A 12,500-nucleotide genomic window follows, 5' to 3' on the forward strand; every position below is an offset into this window, starting at 1 on the left:
ACACAATGGAGGATATAGGATACCTATTCACACTCGCACGCACACACATCCACACACACACACACACACACAGACACAAACATGCACACACGCAAGCACATACACACAAACACACACACAGACATGGACATACACATGCACACAGAGGTATTTATACTACTTGGCCTATTGTCTGGGTTTACAATATGAAGCTTCCAGTAAATTCCATTTCCCCCCAAAAAAAATCATGACACACATGCTTATGTAGTAGGCCTACTGTCTGGAAATGCTCAAAGCATGTTTCTGTGACTCACCCAGGTCTAATGAGGAACGTCCAGGGGCCAAACTGGGGTCACACAGCCTTGACTGAGTGCTGTCACTTTACTACCGTCAGCCAGTGTACGAGCGGCAGGAGGCCGACTGGTTTAACCTGCTACTGAGGGGAATCAGGAACACACTTCCTGTTATGAAAGTATTGAGTTAAGATCAGATCAGGTTTAAGCACTCTGGTGTGAATTGTGAATAAGAAAGATAAGAGCAAATGTACGTTGGTTAGGTTGATCTTTGGGATATGATTTTGAATATACATTGGACAAGACTCCCTGGGCCGACCCTACCTTTAAGTTGTTGGGGTTGTGGGGTTTTACCGATTATGTGTCAACCAATTCGTTATTGTATTAATCAAAATGTCCAGTAACCCCTTTCAACTGTAAATTATACTTTTTTGTTTTAAAAAGGTCTGTCCCTAGAGGTCAATCCCAAAACGTTTTTTTCCGTCCAACGAAAGTGAAACTGCCGTTTTTAACTTATTTTTTCATAAGAGATTTTTTACCGTTGCTAGGGTTGGGCTTTGCTGTGATATTTCAATTCAAAAAGTCAATTTAAAGTGCAGGCATGTAATATGTAATGCATAAATATATATGTGTAATATAGCAATATACCATGGTATGGTATTTTATACCGTGGTATTGAAATAGTTCCATTATACTCGATCTCTATGAACAAATTAATGCAGATTCTCCAGGCAACAGGACAAGATTTTGATATCAGAAACCGGTTGGTTTCATTTTGTAGTCCATTTGAAAACGAGTAGTATTGACCAATCACATTTGAACAGGGCTTTGATTTAATGCGGATAAACAGTCCAATGCAACAATCTTAGAACCCATCAGCTATTGTCCTGAAACACCTAATACAATATAGATTCATGCATTCTTTAAAGAAACATTACTAGTGTAATCTGTTCATCAACTCCAACTCCATTCTTCATCTCCAGTTGCTAATCGCATCGTAAACAACGGCCGGTGCACAGATGAGGAAGTCTTGGCCCAGATATCCTCGGTTATCACGCTACACCTGAACCCCAGATATATTGTCGTTGTCCCAGGTGTAAATTGTCATCAGATGAAACACAATAGTTTCCGAGATTGAACCGTAGGGAAACTAATTTGGACCTAGGAGAGCTAACTTTTTATTTTGTGGGTTTATTATTCAAAAGCTGACAAGCTTTATTTAGATAAGCAGCCTGGTTTTTGTTATGTCTTCCATCTGCAGGCCGGCAAAAAGAGAAAAGGAATTTAAATGACCTTGTTGGTAACAGGGATTAACAAAGGTGAGCTACCGGGACACCTTGAACAAAAACACTACAACGCCACATGGGTAGCTAGTCGTGTGCCAATACGGAGGTAAAGTAACATAGAAAACACTTCAAAGATATGTAAAGAAAGAGGACTTTAAATTTGTTTTGCCCCAGCTGACAAGAAATGGTTGGTTCTTCTCTTCATAGGAAAGAGGAAACAAAGAATGCACACTAACTGGTATTTACGTGTGGGGACGGTAGTTTGAGGAGAAGTATTGAGTGTTTGAGTAAACTGTTGCTTTAGGCAATTGGGTAACTGGAGCTCAAATGTAAATTTAGACTAACTACCTTCCATTACAGTCGGTGGTGAAGGCTGGTGGTTTTCATCAGTGTAAATTAAAGATTACTTTAGAAAATAGGTTCTTTCTTTCGTCAATGTCTCTGTTACAGCTACGCCTTATTTAACTATCCACCCAAAACCTCTCCATCTTCCCAAGGAGTCACATTTTATTTTACCATGTCCATCAATCCCCCCCCCCCCTCCCAGACTTTGGGGGCGAGCTAGCAAATTCCTGAGGGCTATCAGGTTTCCCGTTGCCTTGGCGACGAAGCGCAGAGGCAGATCCATTAATCATTGAGAGCCGCTCACTCCAGAGTGGAGGTCAGTCTGATTGCTGTGGATAGGATATCACACACACACACACACACACACACACACACACACACACACACACACACACACACACACACACACACACACACACACACACACACACACACACACACACACGCACACACACATTCACACACACGAGTGCACACACACACGCATGCGCACACATACACACACACACACACACACACACACACACACACATGGGGCATTGATCTTCCCTGATTTGAATTAAAAACAATTGCGGCTCCACTTTCTCAACATTTTGTCTTTGCTCATATAGAATAGAGAGCATGCAAGAAGTCTATGTTATAGTGTAGATGTATTTGTGTAAAAGTAGTGTTTGATTTGTGTACACACAAACATACGCTACGTTGTCTTTTTACTTCGAGGACTACCAAGGCAAGGCCAACATACATAAACACAGCTACATCCAAACACATGCATTACTCCACCACTTTACTCTTACACACGTTAACCCCTCAGTCAAACCCACACACAGACTAAATCTCACCATTTCTCTCCCTCCTTCCCATGTGGCCCTGGCCCTGGCCCGAGGACGGCGGCGGCGGCGGTGTCATGTGACGTGACTGCGTGGAGCCTGCTGGATTAAGAGATTAGTGGTCTGCATCTATTTTTCAGGGACTCAGCCCTGAAACTCTAAACCTGCACAGGTGTCTAGGAAAATGGAGAGAGCGGGACAGAGAGAGAGAGGCAGCCAGATTGATAGAGATAGAGATTGATGGGCGAGAGGCAGATGGAGGGGGAAAGAGGTTTGAAGGCAGACTTTACCTTACAGAACGTATGCACAACCGTTTGCATGTATTAAGATTTATTTTCACGTCTCTATCTTGGCTCTGGCTTGTAAATTAACCAAACGGGGAATAAGGATCACCCTAAGGCGCATAATTCAGTCAGGGGTGTCTGAATGGAGGACAATGTTTGTTAGGGTGTTGTGTGTACAAAACAAGAACAAACCAAATCAAGTCTTATAACAAAAGACAAACAGGAGGACACCCATGGCTGCGAGCCCAGAGAGAGAGAGGGAGACAGAGAGATAGAGAGACAGAGACAGAGACAGAGAGAGACAGAGAGAGATTGACAGAGTGAGAGAGACAGAGAGAGAGTTGGAAAGAAAGAGCGAAAGAGAGAGAGAGAGAGAGAGAGAGAGAGAGAGAGAGAGAGAGGTCCTCACATTTAGGTCTGGTCACCAGGGAAGCCAGGTTGTGTCCATCACCACGACATTGAGGAATAATCTTACTTCCTAGTGGCAAAATATGAGATAAAAAGAAATATGAGATCATTACTTTCTTAATATGAATACTATATAGCCATGTATAGGATATATGTTGACTGGGAGTTTTGTCACCCTGGATCATTCAAGGGGGGGCAGAGAGTGATGGTTCTGCCGTTAGGATGAGCTTTGGGAGTTTGTGGGGTCGATGTGAGCATGGTGACTGGTCACCATTGTGACCGTTCATGGTGACTAAATGAGGAAAAGGAATCAAGGAATGAGTATTGACTGAGTGTGTGATCTGGTGCATGAAAGTAACAAACCCATAATCAATGTTATGCATATGTTTGTCCTTCAATGACACCTGAAATCGTTCAAAGGTGTCAATTCAGTGCAACATCAGCTCAGCCTCGTGAGAAGAGGGTCGCTGGTTTGACCCCACTTAGATCCTCCGGAGTGTCCAAGTGCCCCTGAGCAAGATACCTAACCCCTCACAGTTTCCTGGCCTCACAGACTCTGGTGTCGGCTGGTTAATGTGAGAAATAAACTCTTCGCGTCTTGGGGACATTATACTGGCAGGAACAGCACTCTATCACTGCACTCCCATCTCCACCATCGATCCTCATCCTCATCCTCCCTTTGCTGATCAGTGTACACATCCAGGCCCATCTGGAGCTGTGATCAACGGAGATCTGTGAACATCCTGGTTGGGTGTGTGTTTGCTGGTGTGTTTGTGTGTGTGTTATGACTTAGCTCTAACAGACTTGGCTGCAGTCACAGGTGTTGTAGGTGCTCCTGCGGGACTTGTGGCCTGTAGCGGGCGGAGGTTGGGGGAGGAGGTGTACGAGAGGAGGAGGTGAAGCCCACAACCAAGAGGATCCGGTCACCGTTCTATCTATCTTCTCAGCCGTTTACGCTGCAGATCCAATGATTTACACCTGGCCAGCACCCCCGTGGAGACCTCCACAAATCAGCCGGACTACAAAATAAAGACCTATTCAATCATGTACACACACAGACACACACACATAGACTTAATTCATAAACACACGACTACCCCCACACAGACACACACAAACAGACACACACACAGACACACAACTACACACACACAGACACACACAGACACAAACACACACACACGAGGACACACAACTAAACACACAGACACACACAGACACACACACATAGACACACAACTATTCACACACAAATACAGACTCATGAAATCATAACTATAAAAACCTAGTCCTGAACACTCAAATAAATCCATACACACAAACTTGTGGACACACAGCTAAACACACACACAAACGCACACGCACATACGCACACACACACCTGCGCACACAGAGACACACACACATACACACATTCACTCATGAACACACAGTAGCACTCCCCTCAACCTCCCTGTCACACGGACACACACATACACACAAACACACGCACACAAACGCATTGACACGCAACATATATTAGATGGAGTTACTCATTGGGAGCTACTCATATGGCATAACATATGACATTCATACGCATGCATGCATAAACACACACACACACACACACACACACACACACACACACACACACACACACACACACACACACACACACACACACACACACACACACACAGACACACAAGAAATATATAAAGCCACTAGATCCTTGAAGCTGCTCCTTAAGGTGCCCGCTAAATTTATAGTCTCCCTCGGCCACTTCAAACACTCCATAACTTAGAGACCAGAGGATTTTATTGTTCCTTAGAAGAGAGACAGGGTGACAGCAATGTAGAGAAACGGAGAGGAAAGGTATGAAAGATAGATGTACCAGAAAATAAACAGATTAAAACCTCTTTTGTCTCAGGCAATTAAAATTCCAACGGTCCATGACCCCAGCACGTGCTTACAGCCGGGGGACACACACACACAGATCCACATACACACGTAGGCACACATATGCACACACACATACACATGTGCACACACACTCACATGTGCACACACACTCACATGTGCACGCACACACACACACACACACACACACACACACACACACACACACACACACACACACACACACACACACACACACACACACACACACACACACACACACACACACACAGATAGATAGTAAAAGCCTGTGTAACATGTGCAAACTTCATGTTTCCCACCCTAGTATGGTACACTATCTCGGTCTCTCGCTCTTTTGCTCTCTCAATCTTTTTCTCTTGCTCTCTCTTGCAAACCTTTTGCACATTTGCACTTGAAATCTCATAACATTGGTTTGCTTCTCTACAACATATTTCCCATGCTTTGTGCGTTCTCCTAACCGTGCTTGTATTGTGCGCAACTGCAGGAGTAATTTCAAGTACAAATGCACAAAAAGCACATGAAGCTGATGAAATCAGCCCAACTTGCTCTGGGCTGATTTGCACATGAAATTTCTTTCTCTCTCTCACACACACACGCACACAGAAACATGCTTGCGAACACACTCACACACACACTCACACATACAAACAAACACACATGTGCTTTTACTATCCCGGTGTGCAGCTATCAGTGTAGCTTGTTAAAGCTAATGATGTAGACACCTCTATTCTCCGTGTTACGAGGGTGCTAGCAGCCTTGTTAATGTCCTCACTAATGCACCGCTGGCCCTGATCTCTGTGGTGTGTGTGTTTGACTGTGTGTGTGTGTGTGTGTGTGTGTGTGTGTGTGAGTGTGTGTGTGTGTGTGTGTGTGTGTGTGTGTGTGTGTGTGTGTGCTTGTGTGTGTACACATCTGAAGTTTTTGATGCACTGGTATTTTGTCTGTATGTGTTTTTTGTGCCTTGACATTATAAACCATTCAAGCTAGAGGACACAGATGAATGAGTAAATGCAAATGAATAAATATTGGATGAATGAATGAAAGAACAAATAACCAGGCAGCTACGGCTGACACTGGAAAATATACTTGTGTTGTCATTTTCTATACTGTTGCTGCTTCATTCTTTCAGACCAAATGTAGAGTGTGGTCTTTCTCCTTCACACACACCCCTGCAGGAATGCACATCTGAAACACACAGCCACACGCAAACACATCGCACACATGCAAGCACACACACACACACACACACACACACACACACACACACACACACACACACACACACACACACACACACACATATACTAACACACACCAAACACATGCATGCACGCACTTACTTATGCACACCATACGCACATGCCCCCCCCCCCCCCCCCCCCCCCCCCCCCCCCACACACACACACACAGGGTAAGGAAAAGCTGGGCTCGCATTTCTTGGGGCAGTTGAGAAGTTCCAGATCTTCATTGAACATGGTAGAAGCAGGCGGACACGTGTGCAGAGAAAGGGGCTTCTTCTGAGGTGCTTACCTATTGCACACAATTAACCTTTAATTAAGGAGGCGGAGGGCATGACCCAACGGTGCAGGAACAAAACACTGTCTGTTACTTCTCTGGGCCTCTGTAGGTCCTCATTCTGAATCTGACTTCCTCACTGTCCTCACGGCTGTATCAGTCAGAGAGCTTTTCACTTTATATTTAGAACACATCTATTTATATGTACAGTATATATATATATAAGGACTATCTATCAATAAAAAACTATTTAATCTAATCGTAGCTAATAGCTGATATTTAAAAAAAAATCTTGCAAATGATCTTAAACTCAGATTGTTTATCAACTACAAATTTACTATAAAACCATCAAGGCAATCAAATTGATGGTGCTTATATGCACTTACAGAAATTATAACAATACATTACTTTACAATTCTTTAGCTGATGCTTTTATTTAAGTGACTTACAGTTAGATATAACCAAAAAAGTATAATTTGAGAACATTAAAATTTCCGAAAATAATCAAATCAGGGCTACAATATAGAAACAAGAGATAGACTATGTATAGATGGATATACATATATATATATCTTTGAATAATGATAACTTTGATTCATTCACCAAGATTGAGTCTGAACAGATTGAGTTTTCAGCCCTCTCCATAAGAGATGGGTTCAGCTGTCTGGATGTCAGGGAGCTCTTTCCACCATCGTAGAGCTAGGACTGCTAACAATCAAGATAGTTGGGTCCCCTCGTAGTAAGGGGGTAGCAGGCTGTTTGGCAGTCACATGCCGTAGTGGACGGGCTGGGGTATATTGTCTGTTCCTGACCATTGTCTGGATGAAGGATGGGCCAATGATGTTTGCAGCATGGTAGGCAAACACTAGGGGCTTGAAACTGATTTGAGCACCCCCTGGTAGCCAGGACAGGGTGTGGAGGATGTTAATACTCCCTAAAAAAATCAAATTGCATTAGTTCTGTGTATTTGTTTTGCTATTGAACTTGGTGGCATGGAAACAACATAGCCTTGGGCCTGCTACATATGGTGGACAATGTGGGCATCCGTTACACCATGTTAAATGATTGGGCAGGAAAGAAACGTAAACTTTTGTGAAACAGCTGGTGGAGGCGAATATAGCAAAGCAGGCTCTGCATCAGATCTGATGGAAGCGCTGATGGCCGACTATGTCGGCATGGCTGGAGTCGCTTTAGGAGGATTGGCCCTCAGAGCAATGGGCCAGCATACTGGCGCCCTTCCTGTCAGGCGCAGTACATAAGGCATATCAGGATCGGACAGATGGCCAGGCGACGCTTTATGATAGATAAGAACTTTATTAATCCCTCGGAAAGGTATGAGGGGCTGAAAAGGGAGATCCTGTATGGTCACGGCCATGGAGGAAGTGGTCATGGACACATTCATACCCTCTCTACAAGTTAAAAAATTAGCCAGCCAGGATAGCCGGTTGGGTGATAGTGTCGATTAAGTGGTGGAAGGTCACCAGGTGGCTTTGGAGATCCTGCACAATGCTAGATGCCTGGAGGTCCTGCACAATGCCTAGATACCTCTATTATTAACAACTACAGACCAATATCAAATCTACCCTTCATAAGTAAAATCATTGAGAAAGTTGTCCTCCAGCAACTTAATCACTTCCTGGCATCAACTGGTTGTTATGAAACCTTCCAATCAGGATTTCGACCCCTGCACAGCACTGAGACCGCCCTCATTAAAGTTGTAAAAGACATCCGTCTTAACACAGACTCTGGCAAAACCTCAATACTAATGCTACTAGACCTCAATGCTGCATTCGACACTGTAGACCATACAATACTTTTGGACAGGTTAGAAAACTGGGTGGGGCTTTCAGGCACAGTCTTAAATTGGTTCAAATCCTACCTACAAAATAGGAACTACTTTCTTTCCATTGGCGACTTTGTATCAGTCCCACAAGGTTCGATCTTAGGACCCTCTTTATTCAACATCTACATGCTCCTACTAGGGCAAATCATGCAAAATAACAATATTGACCATCATTGCTATGCTGATGACACGCAAATCGATCTATCGCTATCACCAAATGACTATCAGCCCATAGATCTGCTGTGCCAGTGCATTGAGCAAGTGAAAGACTGGATGTGCCGAAATTTCCTTCAGCTAAATGAGGACAAAACAGAGATAATTGTATTTGGTGCTAAAACGGAAAGGCTTAAAGTAACCCAACACCTTCACTCTCTGTCCCTGAAAACCTCAATCAAGGCCAGAAATCTAAGGGTTACCATGGATTCTGATTTACATTTTGACAGTCACATCAAATCAGTTACAAAATCTGCATATTATCACCTTAAAAATGTAGCAAGACTTCGAGGCCTCATGTCCACGACCTACAAAAACTTGTACATGCCTTTATCACTAGTAAGCTTGATTACTGCAATGGTCTCCTTACAGGTCTCCCAAAACAAACTCTAAGGAAGCTTCAGCTTGTTCAGAATGCTGCTGCTAGAGTTTTAACAAAGACCAAAAGAATTGAACATATTACACCAATTCTTAAATCGTTACATTGGCTTCCTGTAGGTCAGAGAATTGATTTTAAAATCATGTTCCTAACCTATAAATCCCTACATGGTTTAGGCCCAAAATATTTAACTGATATGCTTCCACTCCATAAGCCTTCTAGAACACTAAGATCTTCTGAGACCAATCTGACCAGCAATGGAGGGCATCAATACATCCTGGTGATCAGTGTTGTGCCTGAACGCGTTCATTGAACGATAGTTCATGAACTCGTTCATATTTTCGGCGAACGTGAACTGAACGTACTGTATTACTGCCTGATGAACGTTACTGTGAACTCGTTCATTCTGGTGTCTGTGAACGGCACGCGCACTCGGTTTAACTTCGTTCAATTGGGGGGTTATTTGTTTATCAAAACGGCGGATGCGCGCGCAGAATGATTTGTTTGACCGGTTGCCATGGTTATCTCCGTGTGTTTCATTTGCAGTTGCGGCGTTGTCAGCTTACTGTTACATTAAACTGCAATCAGAAAATGCGGTTATATGCTATAGACCCTATAGTGTCTGTGGTGTAAAGGCTGGGACGAATTAAAAAATATAAATACACTTTATGTTGAAAGTATAGACCGTCCCGATTCCCATTGAAACGAATGGCGCGGTGATTATTCTTCAGAACGAGATCTGTTAAATAGTGAAAAATGAATCAAACTGTAATCAGACAACACGGTTATATGCTATGGACCCTAGAGTGTCTGTGGTATAAAGGCTGAGACGAATTTCGAATTATAAATATGTACAATCCATAACGTTATCTCCCGCTGGCTCATAGCTCAGCGGACTAGAATACCTCCTAGAATCATTGCTTGTTGGCCGGAAACGTAAATGGGGGCTGTTTACGTTTGGTTGTAGTCTTTTCGCTCGGTTCTCCGACTCAACAGTAGGGCTAGAACCGAGCGAAAAGACTACAACCAAATTTGAACTACAACCAAACTAGTTCCCTTTCCGCTTCCGGCCAACGAAGCAATGAGTCTTCCAACAGAAATCAATGGGATTTACAAAATGCGCTAAATGTACAATACATTTTCGCTACGATGCTTGATTCAACCACTCTATATCATCCTAGACAAATCACGAAGTGGGCTCGATGTTCAAAATACCGGAAAAAAATAATAGCTCACACAGCAACATATTGAAAAAAAGAACTATGAACTAGTTCATTTTTTGGAACTGTGAACTTAGTTAAAATCTTTGAATTATGAACGTTGAACTGAACTAGTTCATTTTAAAATTTGTGAACTGAACTTTGAACTAGTTCACGTAGAAAGTGAACCATCCCAACACTGCTGGTGATACCGGATTATGCCACTAGGTACCCCGAAGCCATTCCCCTGCGCACCAGGTTATCAAAAGGAATTGCTTTGATCATGATATTCTTTCGGGTAAGCATCCTTGACGAAATATTAACCGACCAGGAAACCCTTCATGTTACGATTCTTGAAGGATCCGCGCAAACTCATGACAATTACCCAGGTGCACACATTAGCGTATCACTTGCAGACCAAATTATTTGTGGAAAGATTAAACTGGACCCCAAAGCGAATGCTGAAAAAGGTGAGTGAGGTGGATGGACTGAACTGCAAACATCTGCTCCCCTAACTGATGTTCTTGGTCCGAAAAGTGCCCCAAGCATCAACCTGACTCTCTGCCTTTCAATTTCTTTACAGAAGACAACAATACGGGCTGCTGGACGTGGATAAAGAGGACTTGGAGAAGCAACCCAGCGGGAGAAATGGATGGCCACGCTGTGGCCTCTGGTGCAAGGGTAAGTTTCTGGCCCAATGGGACGGGCCATAAGAAATGCTTGAGAAGGTGAGTGACGTTACTGATATGGTCTGACATCAGGGACTTATGACCAACCCAGAATTACCCTGTTAATGTATTAAAGTAATGGAATGCACTGGATTTGCAATGCTCTAATCCTCAGAAGGAGGCTACTACTGAGACCAGTCTCTGAGTGGTGCCCCTAAGGGGGCTTAGCCCAGCACAGAGGCAGGAGCTGACAGAGTTAGTTGGTTCCCCAGTGAACCGGGCCACACTAAACTGGGACAGCAACACATCTTCACCAAGCCCGGGGAAAAGGTAAAATTTAGACCCTACCGGAAGCCAATAGAGAGCCTGCCGGAAGCCAGGAGAGATGTCGTCAGGACCGAGGTTGCACGGGCCCCTACACACCACACAGAGATTGATGGACCCATTGTGAGTATGCAGTGACCAACATTGAGGAAATTGTCATCCAGTGGGAGACCCATGTGATCGGGGTATTGCAGGCCTTACGAGGGGCGGGGCTAATAGGCAGTGTCAGCTCGGCCTGCAGGAGTCTGAGTGCCTGAGGTACACCATCGAAGGGTATGTGTGAAACCCCACATGAAGAAAGTTGAGGTGATACGGGCCCCCCCTGCCCCCTCACGTATACTTTTGGGGTAAACAAGCTACTAGCGGAGGTTTATTCACCAACCTTGCCTTGCCTTGAGAGATTTATTAACAAAAGATGCTGCACTGACATCAAGGAACGATGGGAGAATCTAACATATAACAAATGGATGTCAAGGATGACCTAGCTTATGAGACATTGGCTGCCCTGACTCTTGACCAGATTCAACTGGGACCTAACCATTAGCAGCCATTACTCTCACCCAATGAAGCCAAACAGGCTTCGATAGGGAGTATTGTATAAATTAATCGGACCTTTTAAACTTTATTCAAATATTTGAAAATGATCACATTTTGATATTTATCTGCACAATGTGAAGCCTAAACTGTTGCGGTTCTTGTTGCACTGATAAAAATATTCAGCGACTGGAATTACGCTTTTGCGGCGTTTGTGGATAGCTCCCCAATTGTGGAAGGAGCTCCCCACTGATATCAGGACTGCTGAAACTTTACCCATCTTCCAACGCAAATGGAAAACTGATCTGTTCAGATTGCATTATGGCACATGATAAAAAATTACAAAATGGAGAAAACAAAATTATCCATCTCTTGTCTATATCATGTAGCACTTAAAGCTGTTTTCTTATTTGATGAATGTACGTACGCGTGTGACTTTTAAACTTTTTGGGTTGTATCTTCATTGTTGAATGCACCTAT

At 43.6% G+C, this 12,500-nt stretch overlaps 1 pseudogene; it reads left to right on the top strand.

Moving 5' to 3' along the window:
* The window catches only part of LOC132473682 (uncharacterized), a 50,241-nt pseudogene extending 39,034 nt beyond the window's left edge, over window positions 1–11,207 (top strand).
* Window positions 11,208–12,500: the final 1,293 nt, after the last annotated feature.

The sequence above is a fragment of the Gadus macrocephalus genome, chromosome 15 (assembly GCF_031168955.1).
Source record: "Gadus macrocephalus chromosome 15, ASM3116895v1".
In the NCBI taxonomy this organism is placed as follows: Eukaryota; Metazoa; Chordata; class Actinopteri; order Gadiformes; family Gadidae; genus Gadus; species Gadus macrocephalus.